The sequence below is a fragment of the Scyliorhinus torazame genome, chromosome 1 (assembly GCF_047496885.1).
Source record: "Scyliorhinus torazame isolate Kashiwa2021f chromosome 1, sScyTor2.1, whole genome shotgun sequence".
Classification (NCBI taxonomy): domain Eukaryota; kingdom Metazoa; phylum Chordata; class Chondrichthyes; order Carcharhiniformes; family Scyliorhinidae; genus Scyliorhinus; species Scyliorhinus torazame.
In genome coordinates this window covers 281,414,111-281,434,810 of record NC_092707.1, presented here as the reverse complement: position 1 = coordinate 281,434,810, position 20,700 = coordinate 281,414,111, and the positions used below count along the sequence as shown (strand labels likewise).

The 20,700-nt window shown below is 49.1% G+C and overlaps 1 protein-coding gene across 1 annotated transcript in view; it reads right to left on the bottom strand.

Annotated features, from left to right (window-relative positions):
• The window catches only part of LOC140421802 (uncharacterized), a 239,234-nt gene that overhangs the window by 48,307 nt on the left and 170,227 nt on the right, over positions 1-20,700 (bottom strand). The gene's annotated exons all lie outside the window — the stretch shown is intronic.

Genomic DNA, 20,700 nt, shown 5'->3' with positions numbered 1-20,700 from the left:
ACTGGCAGCGTCAGAAAATATTGCGGCTTCTGGAGATCACTCCAGTGCCCCTCTATACGATGGAGTACCCCAGGAGCCCACAAGCACCCAGAAGGGGGAAGATCCGATTGAGCACAGCCCCGGGCTTTCCATCCAGGAAATCCTGGGACCAATCAGGCAATCTGAATGCCCCCTTCCTGAGACTGGAAACTCAGGCGCAGTGGGCAGGGTGACGCGACAGCACCAATGCCACCCAAAAATAGGCCTCGACACTCAAAAGGACCCAATAAGGGCATCTCAAGCAACAGGACGTGGAAGGCAGCAGGCTGCCTTCACCTTTGTTGTGCATCTTGGGAACACACCAACATGTAGTTGGACGGTTCTCAAATCTAAGGAATTATAGGGGCATGGGACACTATTGTTTGGGGAACATTGTAACTTGGAACACTTGGAGATGCCCTTGAATGAAATATTATTGTCACTCGCTGCTTTAATGCCTCAGAATCATTAACCCACTTCCCAGTGCAGCTCCCCATCGAGACACAGTTGTTCTCACTGGTCCTCCATGTCCACCAGACGGTTAACTACTCTCAGTGCGAATGTTTGATTTGCAGTGATGTGACACAAGCATGATTCAGTGAACCCTAAGAGCAAAAGGTCAGAGAAATGTAGCACCGAACCTCGCTGGGACATGAGTCGGGAGTCAGCATGCTGGCAGCAGACAGATAGGTGTCAGACATAAGCATTATATCTGAGGAGCACTGACTATTCCTCACTACAAGTCGTCATCACCCTCCTGCATTGACCAGGCAGTGGGCACTCAAGGACTCCCCAGCTCGAACACCTGGATGTTCAGGATCTCGGCCAACTTCATCCACTGGTCACAGAAGGGTCACGACGTTCTCGGGGTGGCGATGTCACTGTAGGCAAGTGAGTTAGTCTACTTCCATGAAGTGGGAGGCGATGAGGGCATCTCTAGCTATCCTGCTCATGCACATCCTCGGCCCGCCTGGCCTCCATCCTCAAGTTCCTCAGCAGACTCTCTCTCAGCATCATCATGCACAGCCTCCTCATGCAAGGACACGTGTCACTCCTCAAGGTCATCCTGAGGAAGTTCATTGCCCCCCTGCAGAGCCAGGTTGGGGAGGGCACAGCAAACAACGACAATGTGGCAGACCCTCTGGGGCTGTATTGCAGGGCCACACTTGACATGCCAAGGCAACAGAACCTAGTCTTCAGCAGGCCGCACACCGCTCAGTGACAACTCGTGTTGCGTTGTGCGCCTCATTGTACCTGGTCTCCGCAGCCGTCTGTGGCCTCCGCATTGGTGTCATCAGCCACGATCTGAGAAGATATCCCTTGTCCCCAGGAAACTATCCATGTAACCCGGGGTACTGGCCACAGATGTAGCTGTCTTGCACGCATCCCCCCCATGCCACCGGAGCTGGTCTGCAGTCTCTGTCCTCTTGGACTTCCTGGTGCTCAGTGGAGACAGTGATGCTCACCTCCTTCCTCCCTCTCGGAGGTCCCGGCACCTGGCTGGCATTTTTAAAAAGCATTAGAATATTGTGCCCATGTGACATCACGCCTGGAGGATTAGAAGATTCGATGAGGGCTGGAGATGCGATGTTAACCTGTGAAGAATATGCTAATGAAATCACATTTATGTTAATTGTGTCTTAGGGGAGGGCCCAGGGAGATCGTGTTCCAAAACCTCACCGGCGTAAATTCTGTTTTTGGCTTCTCATGATATTTAGCGGCCATTATGTGATTTGCACCCACATCTAGCAGGCCCACTAAATCGCACCCCTTGTTATTATATATCATATTGTGGTCCCAATTTTCCACTGTAATTACCATACTGCCCGACAAAACCCTAGTGCGGCTCAACAGGAGGTTCTTCAACAGCCAGTTTGTCAATTTCCCATTCAGCACCATCATTTTGTGCATTATTCTTAGGAGCTGATATTGCGGGCACAATTGGGCGGAGAATCAGTTCCAATGCCAAAATCATGACGGGCGTCGGTTTGACGCCAAATCTCAATTCTCCGTCACCTCAACAGCGGCATCAATGCAGTCCGGATCGCACGCACAGTAAACACCGTCTGCATGTTATTAGCGGGCCTGACGCGGTATTCTCCGGGCCTCCACGATTCTCCACCTCCGATGGGCCGAGATCCCGATGGCGCGGTTCACTTGTGCTTTTAAAAATCATGAAATCGGCGTCGCGGCTGATGAGGGAGAGAGAGGTAGAACACAGAGAGGGGCGACTGTGGGCTGCCGGGCCGACACTGGCTGGGATGGGGCGGGCGAACCAGCGCCGGGGAGGGGGGGGGGGTTGACCAGGGCATAGGCCATCTGGCTGGGCACACCACTGACCACCCACCTAGGCCCCTGATTCTGCAGAGTGACACCGGCCATATGGGTGCCATCCCCGAAACCCACCCGCTGACATACCCCCCACCACCCAACTGGCCGCCACCCACCGGTAAGGCATCAGGTGGCTCACCCAAGGGCAACACCCACAGTAGCCACTATGGGGGTACCGGGGGATGGCCGCGGAGCGTACCGCTGGCAAAGGCAGCACCAGCCCACGGTACTCTTGGCATCATGGACAGGCACTAGGGCCAGAGGCCCCCATGGTTCTGGGTACCCACCCAGGGGTGTGGGGATGGGGGTGGGGGGGGGGACATATGGAGGCAGAGCCTGCAGTGCCAACCAGGGCCCCCATGTAGCCTGGTGGACGTGGTTGGGCACGGGGGGTAGGCACCATGCTAACATGTCGGTCTTTCACCCCCTGCAGACAATGGATATTGGAATTCAACCAGCAATGGTGGCCTTCCTGCTGGTTGCCACGGCCCTGGGGGATTCCCTGCGGCTGTACGAGCTGCCGCTGCCAGAGGAAGAAGCTGCAGCAGGGGAGGGGGCAGCAGCGGAGCGGCAGCCGAGGAACAGGAGGCAGTTGCCCACAATTCAGAGCCAGCTGCCCAACAGGCCGATGAGGAGGAGGTGCCAAGGAGGCACTGTGTGAGGCCTCATGTGTGCACCGGCAATGCCTGTCATTCAAGGACCTGCCAGACCAGGCAAGCCGTCGAAGGCTCCAGCTGAGCAGGGAGACAGTGCAACATATCTGCCAGATCATGGCACACCTGAGGGGATCTCCCAGGTCATTGGAGGCCCCTGGGTGACCAGGCTCTGGGCAGCGTGGTACTCTGGCATTCGTGCTGCCACCCAGGTACCTTGGCACTGCCATCCTTGCACCTTGGCACTGCCAGAGTGTCCAGGCAGCATTTCCAGACTGGTAGTGCCAAGGTACCCGGGTGTCAGGTCACCTGTGCCAGGAATCGGGCCAGGGGGTACCCTTATGAGGTGGGGTGAGAGAGGGCTCGAGGACCCCCAACAGGTAGGTTTGGGCATTCAGGCAGGTCTGGAGGCTGCGATGGGGATACTGTGGGGGTCGCGAGATTGAGGTAGCTGAGCGAGCAAGGTAAGTACAGCCTCGGCAGTGAGTTCCTCACCAAGGCCAATAAAATGAGTCCCATTTGATAGCAGGGTCGTTCTTGCGCTTCAGGCACCAAGAAACACCCCGCTAAATGCAGCCAAAACAGGACTGTTTTTTCCTGTTAAATTGCGCCCATTATGTTACATTGGCAGATTGCCAAAACTCTCAAAGTAAGAGCTAAGTTAACATTTGGAACACGTGTCAAGATATTCAGCTTGCCAGCAATATTGCACAAGATCAAAATCAATTCCTCCCCAGTGCTTTTCTTGCTGTCATACCTTGTCTGTTCATATAAAACAGCTGGAGAGAGCTGGTGTTGTCTGGGTAAGCATGCTGGAGTCAGAGGTAGAGGTAATTAGGGTAGCAAGCAGAACGTATCCTTCAAAATCAAAATAAACTGAAGTGTGACTAGATTTTTTTTTCAGTAAACAACCAAAATGCCCATTATTCACCTACAGAGGAAGGAACAAAGTTAGCGTTTCAGGTCGACGATCTGTCAGAGCTCTGAAACATTAGTTCTGTCCCTCTTTGCAGATGCTAACTAACTGCAGAGTAGTTCTATCATTTTTTGTTTTTATTTCAGATTTTCATCATGTGCAGTATTTTATATTTACCAATTATTCAGTTGTGTGTTCAGAAACATGTGAACACAAATTTGAAACACACATCATGAAACTAAGAAAATTCATTTGTGTTTCTTCATCCATTATGTGATGCGCCTGGGTCTGAAGCGGCACCAAAGACCCGCTTATGAACCAAGCCAGGGAATCGGTGCACTCTGCGTTGTAAGCCAATGTATTATTTACCTTCTTTTACCGTACTAATCACTTCTTAATCATGTAACTATTTCTTTATTCCTTTTATATTAATGAATGTGGACCAGTTGCTTGGTGGCCCTGTGTGTGTAGTTTGTCTCACTGTGGTAACATGGAACATCGAAGAGAAGCAGTAGCCTGACTGAAGACACATGAAGAATTGCATTGTGGGAGCAAGGCAGGATGGGTAATTTAGTCAAGCCACAGCCTTGTCAGAGTTAGCAAGGTCATCAAAATGAATTGAACTTTGCAGGAGAACTGGTCTCGAACTGTGAGGAAGACAGACTCCTTTTGTGCTGATTGGGGTAATAAAAACATCTGTCTGTACCAGCCTGAGGTTTAATAAAATGCACAAGATAACAAATTGGAGTTACGCTGGCCCTATTCCTTCAAGCATGGTCTCAAGAGAGGCCCAGGAAAAAATGACAAGGGAAAAAGCACTGATGCAAATTGAAAACCCAGCAAACAGGCTAAAGACAGGTGTTACCTTACGAGGCCTGAGCTCAAGCCAACATAAAGAAAGAGTACACAAAGACATCATTGCTGCAATGGGATTGAGCTATTTGGTCAGTCAGTTCAAAGTCGTGCAAGAAGACCTCGTTGGTGGATCAACCCGAGGCAAACTCTGGCTCGCAGGGTTGCTAAGAAACCAGAATTGGGGGTATGTATTATTGCTTCATGCTATTAATAAGAGTGTACCACATTTAGTGGAGCAATGTCCAAGTGGTTGTGAGCCATTGACACTGAGTAGAAGCACAAACCTTTTGACCAGGTAGAGAGTCTTACAGCATCTTTCAGGGCCTGTACGGGGCATAATGAGATCACACCGGGAGTAGTGTGTGCAATTTGGTCTGCTTCCCTAAGGAAGGACAAACTTGCCCTAGAGGAAGTACATCTGGATTTATCCTGTGAGGAGAGAGATTGAGTAGAATTTCATATGATTTCACCGAATCATATGAAATTCTTAAGGGACTTGACAGGGCAGATGCTGCCATTTCTGCCAGGGTTGGGGAATGTAAAACACATGTCACATTCTCATAATGAGGGTCGGCCACTGAGATGAGGAGAAATTTCTTCACTCAGAGGATTTGAATATTGTTAGGAGCTTGTAAAATTAATGAGGTTAACAGTATAACTGCTAGCACCCTCATTGGGGAAGCAGGCTAGTTCTCCATCCAACAGTCAGACAGACTAGTTCCATCCATAATCCAAGCCACAGAGGCCTGTTTCAACCAACATTCAGAGCCACAGCAGATTGCAGAGATTCTCCTCTAAAAGACACAGGGCAGGACTCTCCGGTTGGTGACGCTGAAATCGCGTTCGGCGATCGGCCGGAGAATCCCCGTTTACGGTGAAATCGGGGACGGCGGCGTTTTTGCAATGCTTCGCCCCCTCAAAAACGGCATATGCAGCACACCTTTGGGGCAGCCTCAGGACGTCACCCGAGGCCCTCCCCCGATGGGCCAAGTTCCCAAAGGCGTGGAACACTTATCCTTTTTTTATCCGTGGACCCCGCATGACGGCTGCGGACTGAGTCCAGCGCCGCCACAGTCGGGGGTGAGTCATTCCGCGGGCAGGGGGGCTTCAGCGAGGGCTGGGTGGACTGGTGGGGAATGGTTAAGGGGTGGCAAGGCTGGTTACGGGGACGGTTTTTGGTAGGCCGGGTCCATGCGTGGCCGGAGCTATGTTGTACGGCACAACTGCCGCAGGCCACCGCCGTGCGCATGCGCGGCCACGGACCTGGTAATTCTCCAGCCGTATCCGAACGTAAAGCCAGGGGCTTTATGCTGCGTGGCTGCTAGCCCCCCACCGGACAGTGGATCAGTGCAGCTTTTGCGCTGTTTTTTCTGGCGTAAAATGCCACTGTTCCCACACCAGCGTCAGCACATATTGTGCCTTTGCTGAACCAGGAAGAGATGTTTTCCAAGACTTGGTCATCTGAGCGGTGTTGTGTGGTATCTAAGCGGTATTGTGTGTTTAGCACAGAGCTAAATCGCTGGCTTTGAAAGCAGACCAAGGCAGGCCAGCAGTACGGTTCAATTCCCGTAACAGCCTCCCCGAACAGGCGCCGGAATGTGGCGACTAGGGGCTTTTCACTGTAACTTCATTTGAAGACTACTTGTGACAATAAGTGATTTTCATTTCATTTCATAACTATTAGTTGGATTTGACCTATAGAGTTACTAAAATTGCTTTGGAAAAGGGGTGTCTCAGTGAGTTCAGGGAATATGTGAACCAAAGGTTTAAAGACATGGCAGGAGTTAACCGAAGGTTTAAAGACATGGCAGGAGATCTCAGACCCGTGACATGCTCCTCGTGTGCGATGTGGGAGCTCAGGGACACGTCCACTGTCCCTGGCTTCTTCACGTGCAAGAAGTGTGTCCAGTTGCAGCTCCTGTTAGACCGCTTGACGGCTCTGGAGCTGCGGATGGACTCACTTTGGAGCATCCGCGATGCTGAGGACGTCGTGGATAGCACGTTTAGCGAGTTGGTCACACCGCAGGTGAAAGGTACTGAGGGAGATAGAAAATGGGTGACCAAAAGACAGAGCAAGAGTAGGAAGGCAGTGCGGTGTCCTCTGCGGTCATCTCCCTGCAAAACAGATATACCAAATAGTAACATTATGGTGGGGCAGGCAATAAACAAAGAAATAACTGATGCATGTAGAAATGGTATAGCAGTTATCATGGGGGATTTTAATCTACATGTCGATTGGTTTAACCAGGTCGGTCAAAGCAGCCTCGAGGAGGAGTTTATAGAATGTATCCGCGATAGTTTCCTAGAACAGTATGTAATGGAACCTACGAGGGAACAAGCAGTCCTAGTGTAATGAGACAGGATTGATTCAGGATCTCATAGTTAGGGATCCTCTCGGAAGGAGCGATCACAATATGGTGGAATTTAAAATACAGATGGAGGGTGAGAAGGTAAAATCAAACACGAGTGTATTGTGCTTAAACAAAGGAGATTACAGTGTGATGAGAGAAGAGTTAGCTAAGGTAGACTGGGAGCAAAGACTTTATGGTGAAACAGTTGAGGAACAGTGGAGAACCTTCCAACTGATTTTTCACAGTGCTCAGCAAAGGTTTATACCAACAAAAAGGAAGGACGGTAGAAAGAGGGAAAATTGACCGTGGATATCTAAAGAAATAAGGGAGAGTATCAAATTGAAGGAAAAAACATACAAAGTAGCAAAGATCGGCGGGAGACTAGAGGACTGGGAAATCTTTAGGGGGCAACAGAAAGCTACTAAAAAAGCTATAAAGAAGAGTAAGATAGATTATGAGAGTAAACTTGCTTAGAATATAAAAACAGATAGTAAATGTTTCTACAAATACATAAAACAAAAAAGAGTGGCTAAGGTAAATATTGGTCCTTTAGAGGATGAGAAGAGAGATTTAATAATGGGAGATGAGGAAATGGCTGAGGAACTGAACAGGTTTTTTGGGTCGGTCTTCACAGTGGAAGACACAAATAACATGCCAGTGACTGATGGAAATGAGGCTATGACAGGTGAGGGCCTTGAGAGGATTGTTATCACCAAGGAGGTAGTGATGGGCAAGCTAATGGGGCTAAAGGTAAACAAGTCTCCTGGACCTGATGGAATGCATCCCAGAGTGCTAAAAGAGATGGCTAGGGAAATTGCAAATGCACTAGTGATAATTTACCAAAATTCACTAGACTCTGGGGTCGTCCCGGCGGATTGGAAATTAGCAAACGTGACACCACTGTTTAAAAAAGGAGGTAGGCAGAAAGTGGGTAATTATAGGCCAGTGAGCTTAACTTCGGTAGTAGGGAAGATGCTGGAATCAATCATCAAGGAAGAAATAGCGAGACATCTGGATGGAAATTGTCCCATTGGGCAGACGCAGCATGGGTTCATAAAGGGCAGGTCATGCCTAACTAATTCAGTGGAATTTTTTGAGGACATTAACAGTGCGGTCGATAACGGGGAGCCAATGGATGTGGTATCTCTGGATTTGACAAGGTGCCACACAAAAGGTTGCTGCATAAGATAAAGATGCATGGCATTAAGGGGAAAGTAGTAGCATGGATAGAGGATTGGTTAATTAATAGAAAGCAAAGAGTGGGGATTAATGGGTGTTTCTCTGGTTGGCAATCAGTAGCTAGTGGTGTCCCTCAGGGATCAGTGTTGGGCCCACAACTGTTCACAATTTACATAGATGATTTGGAGTTGAGGACCAGGGGCAATGTGTCCAAGTTTGCAGACGACACTAAGATAAGTGGTAAAGCAAAATGTGCAGAGGATACTGGAAGTCTGCAGAGGGATTTGGATAGGCTAAGTGAATGGGCTAGGGTCTGGCAGATGGAATACAATGTTGACAAATGTGAGGTTATCCATTTTGGTAGGAACAACAGCAAAAGGGATTATTATTTAAATGATAAAATATTAAAACATGCTGCTGTGCAGAGAGACCTGGGTGTGCTAGTGCATGAGTCGCAAAAAGTTGGTTTGCAGGTGCAACAGGTGATTAAGAAGGCAAATGGAATTTTGTCCTTCATTGCTGGAGGGATGGAGTTTAAGACTAGGGAGGTTCTGCTGCAATTGTATAAGGTGTTAGTGAGGCCACACATGGAATATCGTGTTCAGTTTTGGTCTCCTTACTTGAGAAAGGACGTACTGGCACTGGAGGGTGTGCAGAGGAGATTCACTAGGTTAATCCCAGAGCTGAAGGGGTTGGATTACGAAGAGAGGTTGAGTAGACTGGGACTGTACTCGTTGGAATTTAGAAGGATGAGGGGGGATCTTATAGAAACATATAAGATTATGAAGGGAATAGATAGGATAGATGCGGGCAGGTTGTTTCCACTGGCGGGTGAAAGCAGAACTAGGGGGCATAGCCTCAAAATAAGGGGAAGTAGATTTAGGACTGAGTTTAGGAGGAACTTCTTCACCCAAAGGGTTGTGAATCTATGGAATTCCTTGCCCAGTGAAGCAGTAGAGGCTCCTTCATTAAATGTTTTTAAGATAAAGATAGATAGTTTTTTGAAGAATAAAGGGATTAAGGGTTATGGTGTTCGGGCCGGAAAGTGGAGCTGAGTCCACAAAAGATCAGCCATGATCTCATTGAAAGGTGGAGCAGGCTCGAGGGGCCAGATGGCCTACTCCTGCTCCTAGTTCTTATATGGGTATATTTTGGGGACAAGAGTTAACTTCAGATAAAAGGGGGTGGTTAGATATGAAAATACTTAAGTCTCATAGCATATATTAGTCTTTTGTCTTTTCTTTTACTTTAATAAGTACTCTTTATTAAGACAGCACGGTGGCACAGTGGTTAGCATTGCTGCCTACAGCACTGAGGACCTGGGTTCGAATCCCGACCCTGGGTCACTGTTCGGGTGGAGTTTGCACATTCTGCCCGTATATGCGTGGGTTTCACCCCCACACCCCAAAGATGTGCAAGGTAGGTGGATTGGCCATGCTAAATTGCCCCTTAATTGCAAAAATTAATTGGGCACTCTAAATTTATTTTTAAAAACATATTCTTAATTAATTGTTTACACAATGACTGGACTGGTTGCTCACTGGGTTGTACATTGTTCCTCACATTAATCCAAACAAATATACACCGCAAAGTTTCAAGTTATCCTTCGAGGTTTTGAGAAACTCTCACAGGTAACATCAGCGGAACTTTTAACAAAATATGGAATTCTCTCGTGCAGGGAGCTATGGATGTTCAGTTGAGCATATTCAAGGCAGATCAATAGATTTTTGGGTACATGGGGTAAAAATGACTGCTGCCAACATGACACTACAAACACTTTACAAGTCGGTACCTCATTCCTCACTTCGACATTTTAACAGATGCAAAAAGCTGTCAAAAAGAAATAGGTTAGCACATCCATTGGAAGCAGAGAAACATTTGGGTCAAAAATATTAAGTGCTTTGCCCAGTAAATCACTGACGAGATTTCAGTCCTATAATGTGTGACTGAACTTTCTCATGAGAGATTATTGTAATTTGCTTCATAAAAAAACACTTAAGTAGGTTACTTTGACATCAAAAACTGACATGTGTTATTTCTCTGAAAGTTGTAAACAAGCCATTCCATAATCCAGTCATTTATGAGTCTCATTCTAAACCATTAGTGCCCTTACAAATTCAGGAACATATTCAAACGTTCTATCAAACATTCTTCGTCACCTCAAGATAATCACTTAAAATCATCTACACCACAGGACTAGATCAGAGCGGCACGGTCGCATTGTGGTTAGCACTGCTGCTTCACAGCTCCAGGGTCCCAGGTTCAATTCCCGGCTTGGGTCACTGCCTGTGTGGAGTCTGCATGTTCTCCCCATGTCTGCGTGGGTTTCCTTGGGTGCTCTGGTTTCCTCCCACAGTCCAAAGATGTGCAGGTTAGGTGGATTGGCCATGCTAAATTGCCCTTGGCGTCCAAAAAGGTTAGGTGGGGTTACTGGGATGGGGTGTTCTTTCCAAGAACCGGTGCAGATTCGATGGGCCAAATGGCCTCCTTCTGCACTGTAAATTCTGTGATATGATTAACTATGATTAACACTTAGATATAAAGGCTATAGTGTAGAATGGACCTATCATCTCTGGAATTTAGAGAAAAAAAGAGGTCATTTCAATTTAATGCATACAATTCTTTGAGGGTTTGACAGGGTAGATGTTGAACGGCTGTTTCTGCCGGCTGGAGAGTCTAGAACTAGGGGGTCACAGTCTCAGGACAATTGAAGAGGGCGCTCAGTCGGGTACGTACCTCCATCACCCTGGGTTAACTCAACGGTATTACAATTTTGCAGCTTTTCCCTGCCTGGTTGATGGTCTGTACCTACAAAGCTGAAAGGTCGGCCATTCAAGACTGAGGTGAGGAGAAATGTCATCGTTAGGGTGGTTATCAATCCCTTGAGTTCTCTAGCACAGAGGGCTGTGTGTGCTCAGTCGTTGAGTATGTTCAAGACGGAGATCAATAAGAGTTTTGGGCAGTAATGGGAATCAAGGCAATGGTTGAGGAAGTGGAGTCAAGGTGGATGATCAGGCATGACCTTATTGAATGAGAGAGCAGGTTCAGGGGGCCAAATGACCAACCTCTGCTCCTACATTTTTATTAACACCAACATCCAGAGAAAAACAAACTTCTCTTATGCAGACGACAATCTATCTGTGACCTCTCCAGCACATAACTATTCTATCCCAAAATGGATGGCACACAATTGAAAAGGTTAATAACTTTGAGTCTATAGCCACAATTAATGAGAAAACAATGGAAGATATATGTTGCTACTTCAAGCAGTTGCTCGGGAGCGTGTTTCAATTATATTATTCAGCCCTTGTGGCCTGACAATATTGTTCCCTTTTCATCATCATTCAGGAGGAGTTAACTGATTGCTAATGGATCTGTCAAACTTTTTGGCCACAGTGCTGAAATGTACACACTAAAGGGAAAAGGAACAAATGTAACTCAATTCATCGGTGCCTCTGCAAAATGGATTCTGTGTTAGTAAAAGAAAATGGCTGTAGGCAATTGCTGACATCCACTGTGAATTGTGTTACATTACAAAGTGCTGCTCCCAGTTTAGGAAAATATAGACACTGCACATTCTGCATTAGTTACCAGGTTGCAACATTTAGGTAACCATCTTTAACTTTTTGCTGCACTAACACAATGGCTTAGAGTAACAAATTCACAGGATCAAAATTCCTCATGGGCAGTGAGGCAGGATGAGCAGTGTCATATTGGCTGCCCACTCTACATAGTATCTGGGATTCAATTCCACTGCAGTCAATATAATTGGACACGATCCTCTGGCCACGCTGTGCCAAAAAAGCTCTTCGACGCAGCGTGGCTGTTGAAAGCTAGAAGACCCCGCTCCCGGGATCTACCCGGCTCGCAATGCCTCACGAGATTCAACGCAATCTCCCTTGTGTCATAATATCCACTCATGTATATAATGAGATGCAGACAGGCAGTGATTGACACACAGGATGACCAGTAAGCACACAGCACAGTGCAGCCAATCACCAGACAGGACACCACCACGATAAAGCCAGAGGGCATTAGGTTTCCCGCTCTCTCTGGACCCAGCCACTGAGACAGTGCAAACACCATGCGGTAGCTCGTGAGTCTGGTCAGGCTACTACAAGGTCTCCAGTCAGTTCAGTATAGTGTCGACCCACAGTTAAATATGTATGTCAGTTCCATCGTTCAATAAAACCGTGTTGGATCTTCTACAGTGTTAGAGGTCTGTTTCTAGCATCGCTGCATCAAGTGCAGTCCACACCGAACCGACCTGCCTAACACATCACCTTGCAATTTCTGTTCACTACATTGTGTCATTTCCCAATGAACTGTGGGGCTTGGGTGGAAAGTTAGAAAAAGCTCTTATCTCCACAAGATTTTCCATTGCACTCATTTCTTAATCCAATAGAGAGGATCTCTGTCCAACACATTTCTTGCTTCCAAGTCACTGACCTACTCAATTACTAGAATTTTCTGTTTCCACTTGAGCTTTTCCAGCAATTTTAATCTTTGCTTTTATCTTCTGGAGGGACTTGAACCCTTAACAAAATATTTGGTGCTGTTAATTGGACCTTGATGGTCGTATTTATGGGCATAAAACAGCTGAAACAAGTGCCAATGTCAGCACCAAAGTCCTGCACTGGACAGAAGCATTCTTCATGCAAAATGTGGTACATGTGTCTTGCCCACAAAAAAGTAATAAATGTTAGCAAACTGGTGAACGGCGCGAAGGTACAAATCAGCAATGATCTCACTGAATGGTGGAACGGGCTAGAGAGGTTCAATGGCCTCATCCTGTTACTATGTTATTGAGAGACATCAGACCCACTAGTCTGCTGGGCTAGCTTTAAAGTATTTGAGGCAGTCACTTTTAAAACAAGTATTAGGCCCCTAGCATATGTTAATGAGAGGCCTAATTTGTTGTTTTAGGGACCCTCACTGAAATTGGGCTGCCCTCAAGCTTCAGGCCTACTTTCTCAGGCTTTACAAGCCTGAATGTGCTCCAGCAAGCATCCACCACCAAGAACTGAATTGCTTTTTTAAAAACAATAGATCTGACGTAGTGCTAGTGAGAGCATGAAGACTGTCTCCCCCTTCACCACAACACTTCTGAAGGCCAACTACCTGCCCATGATCGGCCCCCTTTCCATCCTTCTGCCAGCGCACCAACTCGACAGGGTAATGTTAACCAGGCCCAATTTTCAACTAGCTGCAGGTCCTCTGGTTGAGGCCGAGCACCCATTCCAGCCCTTAAAATGAGACCCTATGGGATTAACAATCCAGTTCCCTTGCAGCTTTTTTGTAAAACAAAAGGGACATAAATAATCAAACTTGAAATGTCAATTGGAAAATAATCTCAATATGTAAACTGTCGTGTTGGATGTTCTGAAACACAAATGATCCAACACGGCTGTAGATGGTACAACTCTGTATTATTGTCTAAACAACGGTAACAACTAACTGCTGGCTTGGGTACGTGCTTCACCAGCTAACCTGTGGACCCAGCCCTATCACTATCTTAGTGAGGCACTCAGCACATGGTCTTTGTCTGAGTGGCGCGCTGTGAGCTCTGTGCTCTGAACTATCTCCTGGTAGAATGAGCGGGAACTGTGGTGTTCCCTGTTTTATAGCGCGTGTGCTCTCACTGGTGATTGGCTGCGATGTTGTGTGTGTGCTGGTTGGTCCAACTGCCTGTCCATCAGTGTGTGTGTGATTGCACCATGATATGCTGATGTGGATATCATGACATCCCCCCTTTCACAAGGATATGTGCCTACATGCTAATAAATAGAAATGTGTACTGAGTGCATCTGAGTATGTGTGTGCAATATTTACAACATGTACATGAGGTTAAACTATATACAGAGGAAGGTGTCAGGTGCAACAGAGCAACGGGGTTGTACCAATAACAAAACAAATGCAATCAGCAAACGACGAGAGAGAACTTCTGAAACAATGAAGGACAAGAAAAGAAACTCGTTAACAGTACTGTAAAACAATTCAGTGCGTCCAATGTGCTAACAGGCTCATAAGTCAAGTCTCTCAGGTGGGCGACGAATTTGGGTTGACCGCCTCAAGGGTGGGTCAGGATCCACCGGCTGAGGAATGCGCCTGACCACGGGTGAGAGAGGAAGAGGCAGAGTGGCAGGAAGCTCAACAAAGTCGACATCAGGAACAACAGGAGGGCGTGGCACCGGTGCATGATCTCGTAGTGAGCGCGGAACCAGGCGAAGGGCCCGCCGATTACGTCGGCGAATGGAGCCATCAGGCATACGAACCAGGAATGAGCGGGCAGCCACGTGGCGGAGAACCTCGGCGGTTGCCGACCAGCCACCTTCCGGTAGGAGTATGCGGACGTTGCCTCCAGGCGCCATGGCAGGAAGATCAGTCGCCCGAGCATCATGTGCCACCTTCTGCTGAGCACGCTGTTGTTGCATCCTTCGCAATACTGGAGCATGGTCGAGGTCAGGAACATGAATGGACGGCACAGTGGTCCTGAGGGTGCGACCCATCAACAGCTGGGCTGGCGAGAGGCCCGTGGACAGTGGGGCCGAGCGATAGGCCAGCAGGGCTAAATCGAAGTCAGATCCAGCATCAGCAGCCTTGCAGAGGAGCCGTTTCACAATGTGGACGCCCTTTTCCTCCTTGCCATTCGACTGAGGATGCAAGGGACTGGACGTCACGTGTGTGAAGTTGTATGAAGTGTCAAAGGATGACCATTCTTGGCTCGTAAAGCAAGGCCCGTTGTCAGACATGACGGTGAGCGGAATTCCATGGCGAGCAAAGGTTTCTTTGCATGCCCGGATGACAGCTGATGACGTTGTGTCGTGTAGGCGTATGACCTCCGGATAACTTGAGAAGTAGTCAATCCGAATAATGTAGTCCCTGTCGAGCGCATGAAAGACGTCCATGCCCACCTTCGCCCAGGGGGACGTGACCAACTCATGGGGCTGAAGGGTCTCAGGGGGTTGCGCCGGCTGAAACCTTTGGCAGGTGGGGCAGTTGAGCACCATGTTGGCGATGTTGTCGCTGATGTCCGGCCAGTACACAGCCTCTTGGGCCCTCTGCCCGCACTTTTCAACTCCAAGATGGCCTTCGTGCAGTTGTTCGAGGACAAGCCGGTGCATGCTGTGTGGGATCACGATCCGGTCCAACTTCAAGAGGACACCATCAATGACAGCCAAGTCATCCCGGACATTGTAAAATTGTGGGCACTGCCCCTTGAGCCACCCTTCCGTCATGTGGCGCATTACACGCTGTAGAAGGGGGTCAGCCGCAGTCTCACGGCGAATGTGGGCCAGACGTGCATCAGTGGCCGGCAGATTGGCCGATTTGAAGGCTACTTGTGCGTCGACCTGACAAACGAACCCCTCCGAGTCGGGCGGTGTGTTGAACGCCCTGGACAGAGCATCTGCAACGATGAAATCCTTCCCCGGGGTGTAGACAAGTTGGACGTCGTACCTCCGGAGCTTGAGCAGAATGCGCTGGAGGTGAGGGGTCATATCATTGAGGTCCTTCTGAATGATGCCGACCAGGGGGCGATGGTCGGTCTCCACAGTGAACTGCGGAAGACCATATACATAATTATGAAACTTGTCGATGCCAGTCAACAGGCCTAGGCACTCCTTCTCAATCTGCGCATAGCGCTGTTCTGTGGGGGTCATGGCCCGCGACGCATAGGCGACCGGGGCCCATGATTCGGTGTCGTCCAGTTGCAGAAGTACCGCCCCAATGCCAGACTGGCTGGCGTCAGTTGAGATCTTTGTTTCCCGTGTGGTATCGAAAAACGCCAGCACCGGGGCGGTGGTGAGCTTGACCTTGAGCTCCTCCCATTCACGCTTGTGTGCGGGCAGCCACTGGAATTCCGTTGTCTTTTTGACCAGGTGGCGAAGAGCAGTCGTGTGCGAAGCAAGGTTAGGAATGAACTTCACCAGGAAGTTGACCATCCCGAGAAAGCACAGCACTGCCTTCTTGTCTGCCGGCTGCTGCATGGCTGCGATGGCTGCCACTTTGTCGACATCCGGCCGCACACCCGACCGGGAGATGTGGTCCCCCAAAAGCCTTAGCTCAGTCTGGCCGAAAGAGCACTTGGCTCGGTTGAGGCGCAGGCCCTGATCTCGTATCCGTGCAAAGACACGTTGGAGACGACTGATGTGCTCCTGTGGTGTGGTGGATCAGATGATAACATCGTCTACGTAGACACGTATCCCTTCGATGCCCTCCATCATCTGTTCCATGATGCGATGGAACACCTCGGAGACCGAGATGATGCCGAATGGCTTCCTATTGTAGCAGTATCTGCCAAATGGAGTGCTGAAAGTGCACAGCTTCCTGCTGCACTGATCCAATTGATCTGCCAAAAGCCCTTTGAGGCATCAAGCTTGGTGAATATTTTTGCCCGAGCCATTTCGCTCGCGATTCCTTCTCATTTGGGTATGGGGTAGTGTTCCCTCATAATGTTGTGATTCAAATCTTTTGGGTCGATATAGATCCGGAGCTCGCCGGAGGGCTTCTTGACGCACACCATGGAGCTGACCCATGGCGTTGGCTCCGTGACCCGGGAAAGCACTCCTTGGTCCTGCAGGTCCTGCAGCTGCTGCTTGAGGTGGTCCTTGAGTGGTGCTGGGACCCTACGAGGTGCGTGAATGACCGGGGTGGCGTCCGGTTTGAGCCGTGTTTTGTACGTGTAGGGCAGTGTGCCCATGCCCTCGAAAACCTCCTGGTTGTGCGCGAGGAGTGAGTGGAGCTGCGCCCTAAAGTCTGCACCGGCAAATCGGACGTGCCTTCTGGAGACAGAGTGTGTACCCGCTGAACGAGGTGGAGGATCTTCCACGCCTGTGCGCCTAACAGAGAGTCCTTCGAGGATCCAACGATTTCAAACGACAATGTGGCTGTATGTGAGTTATGTGTAACCTCGAGCTGGCAGGACCCTGTGGCCGGGATGACGTTTTCCATTATAGTCAACCAGCTGACAGTGGGATGGCAGAATCAGTGGTTTAACCTTCAAGGTCTGGAAGGCTGACCATGCGAGGAGATTGGCGGAGGCACCAGTGTCCAGGCGAAATGTGATCTGCGGTTGACCGTTAGAGTGGCACACCACTCATCGCCCGGATCAATGCTGTGCACTGGCAGCGGCTGGTGGTTCCGACTTGGGGACCTCCGGTTCTTGTGGATTACCGCAACACGGAAGGGCTCCCTGTCTTCCGTATCGCTGGTCTGCATACTATCTGGATATGACTCAGTGTAGGGGGGCTGAATTGCCCGCACGTCCCTGCGAGGCTGGCGGAATTGTTGGGAGTTGGCAGGTTGAGCTGTTCGACAGCAGGCAGCGTAGTGGCCCATCCTGCCACAGCGGAGGCATTGTCACGCTTTGGCCGGACATTGCCGCTTTAAGTGAGCGGAGCCACAGTTGACGCACGTCGTGACATCATGGCGTTCGTTGTGTTTGTTGCGCCACTGCGTATGCGCGGTGCGGTCCTACGTAGAGCGCACCTGCGCATCATGTCCCTCTGCGTCAACGTCCCCTCTTTTGGCGCGTACAAGCGCGGGAGGCCTCGGAAGGCGCGAAAATGGGCGCCCTCGTTCGGGCCGTGGGCCAGGAGGAACTCGATCGACTGGACCCGCTCCGCCTCGTTGGACCCGTGCCGTACCGTTTCGGCCGCCTGGATTTGGGAGTACCAGCTGCTCGCGTTCTCATGGAGGACGCAGGTCTCGATGGCAGTCGCTAGGGTGAGGCGCTTAATTTGAAGCAGCTGCTGGCGTTGGGTGTCCGAGATTACCCCAAAAACTATCCCGTATCATGGAGTCGGAGGTGGCCTCATAGCAGCAGGACTGCGCGAGGATACGGAGGTGTGTCAAGAAAGATTAGAAAGGCTCATCCTTACCCTGCAGGCACTGCTGGAAGAGGTACTTCTCGAAGCTCTCATTGACTTCCACGCTGAAGCACCGTCTTATATTTTGTTTTGCCCTCGCCTTCCGCGAGGGAGTTATAGATGTGAATGGCATGTTGCCCCACCGTGGAGAGGAGGAGGGCGATCTTCCTGGTGTCCGATGCATTCTTCCTGTCTGTGGCTTCCAAGAAGAGCTGGAAACCCTGTTTAAACAGCTTCCAGTTTACGCCAAGATTTCCAGCGATTCGGAGCGGCTGCAGCAGGCTAATGTTTTCCACGGAGCAAGATGTCGGATTTCTGAAAGGGTGCAGGTAGGTCTCACAGTCGCTGGTTAGCTTCCACTCCTGGTATCATGTCGTCTTGGGTGTTCGTTCTGATACACAAATGATCCAACACGGCTGTAGATGGTACAACTGTGTTTTATTGTCTAAACAACGGTAACAACTAACTGCTGGCTTGGGTACGTGCTTCACCAGCTAACCTGTGGACCCAGCCCTATCACTATCTTAGTGAGGCACTCAGCAAATGGTGTATGTCTGAGTGGCACGCTGTAAGCTCTGAGCTATCTCCTGGTAGAATGAGCGGGGACTGTGGTGTTCCCTGTTTTATAGTGCGTGTGCTCTCACTGGTGATTGGCTGCGATGTTATGTGTGTGCTGGTTGGTCCAACTGCCTGTCCATCAGTGTGTGTGTGATTGCACCATGATATGCTGATGTGGATATCATAGAATTTACAGTGCAGAAGGAGGCCATTCGGCCCATCGAGTCTGCATATCATGACATAGACCATGGCAAATGAGCACAGAGCATCCAAGTCATATTCTGACATTTGTTTTGCTCCATACATGGGGTGAACTTGGAAGAAAATAAGCAAATGAACAACTCTAGACCAGCAAACATCACTTAGAAAGAAGTGGATAGCAGTGATCCTGGAAACAGAAAGAGTTTTCTAATGAGAAGTGCATTTCTGATAGTTCTGTGCTTCCTTTCTTTTACTAAAAGCAACATTTCCAAACTCCTGCAGCTCTTTCAAATGAGTCTCCCGCAGCATTTCCAGTCCCTGCTATGCCGGCAGCCTGTTCCGTTTCACTAGTTTGTTATATATTTTACATATCTCAGAGCAATGCAGAGGTGATAGTTGTTTTTAAGTGTGCAGCAGGTTTAATTACAAGAGTTTTAAAGTATCCCTGCAAACACCCCTCCCCCCCCTCCCCCGCAGTGTTTTGCTGCAGATGGAGGCAGCCGCCATTGACCGGCACCGCTGTTAACGGTGTTTTCTGTTTTATGCACCCTCCAGCCTGCATAGCAGGGACAGGAAATGCTGTGGGAGACTCATTTGGAAGAGCTGCAGTGATTTGGAAATGTTGCTTTTAGTAAAAGAAAACCCGCGGCAGGAGTTCGCCGTCGGGCAAAATGCCTGCACTCATGCTGACAGCTCAGCTTCTAGTAGATTCTGTGGTGTCTGTTTACTTTGCTCTGAATCCTGTAGCCATGTAAAATGGCTGCGTTCCGATTAATCTGGCCAAAACACAGTTTAAAACGGCTAACCCGAAAGACTGCTGGGAAAAGCAGCCAAGAAGACACAAGCAGGCAGCTGCAGACAGCTTTGCATATTCGGCTATGGGAAGATAGCCCAGATCGATACTCAGGGCTATCAACAGCCCATCAACCCAGGTATTCGCAGTTGCATTCAGGACTGTTTGCAGCCAATCTACTCATACATCCACAGTTAAATCGGCTATCCCCGGGAACAATTGCAACATATTAGCAATTGAATACCGGGCCAGACCTGTCGGCGCCTGCAGTGGCCGAAACAAAGACAGGTGAGCGACCACCCCCCGATCGAGGAATCGCCTCACCATTGGACACATCGACCCCAGAGATTGGGGACAGAATCCAATCACTTGGGACTCAGGGTCAAGGGCCGCCCCGGGAGGCGGGAAGCCCCTGGGCCCTATAAATGTGAAGGTCCAAGTTCAGATCTCTCTCTCTCTCATCTTCGCCTGCTCGAGACCTTCGCAAGACCAGCCACCGGCAAGTGTAAGTTTGAATCCAACGATCGCTATCCGGTAGAGACACCTAGCCACCGACCTGTAGCAGCCTTTTGAATCCCGCGGGCCAGATTTGATTGGACAAGTCATTCGTTTCCCTGACCTGGTGGGCTCTTCCTAAGTTAAGTATTGGCCAGTAGCGATAGGTTTATTATATAAATAGTAGTATTAGGGTATTAATATTGCTTGTTGTATATAATAAATGACCGTTGTTTTAATCCTTACTAAGCGGTGTACTGTGTTATTAATCATAACCTGAACTTGAACCACGTGGCGGTATCATAAAGATACCTGGCGACTCATGAGCAAAGGTGACCTAAACAGAGCAAATAGACTAAGGTTAAAAAGAGCAACAATCCAGACCCAGGTTCAACCAATGATGGCCTCAATTTTTGGATGTCCTCTACATTAGCAAGGCCAGAATGTGGGAGAGCAACCAGGAGTGTGTTAGAATAGTCAA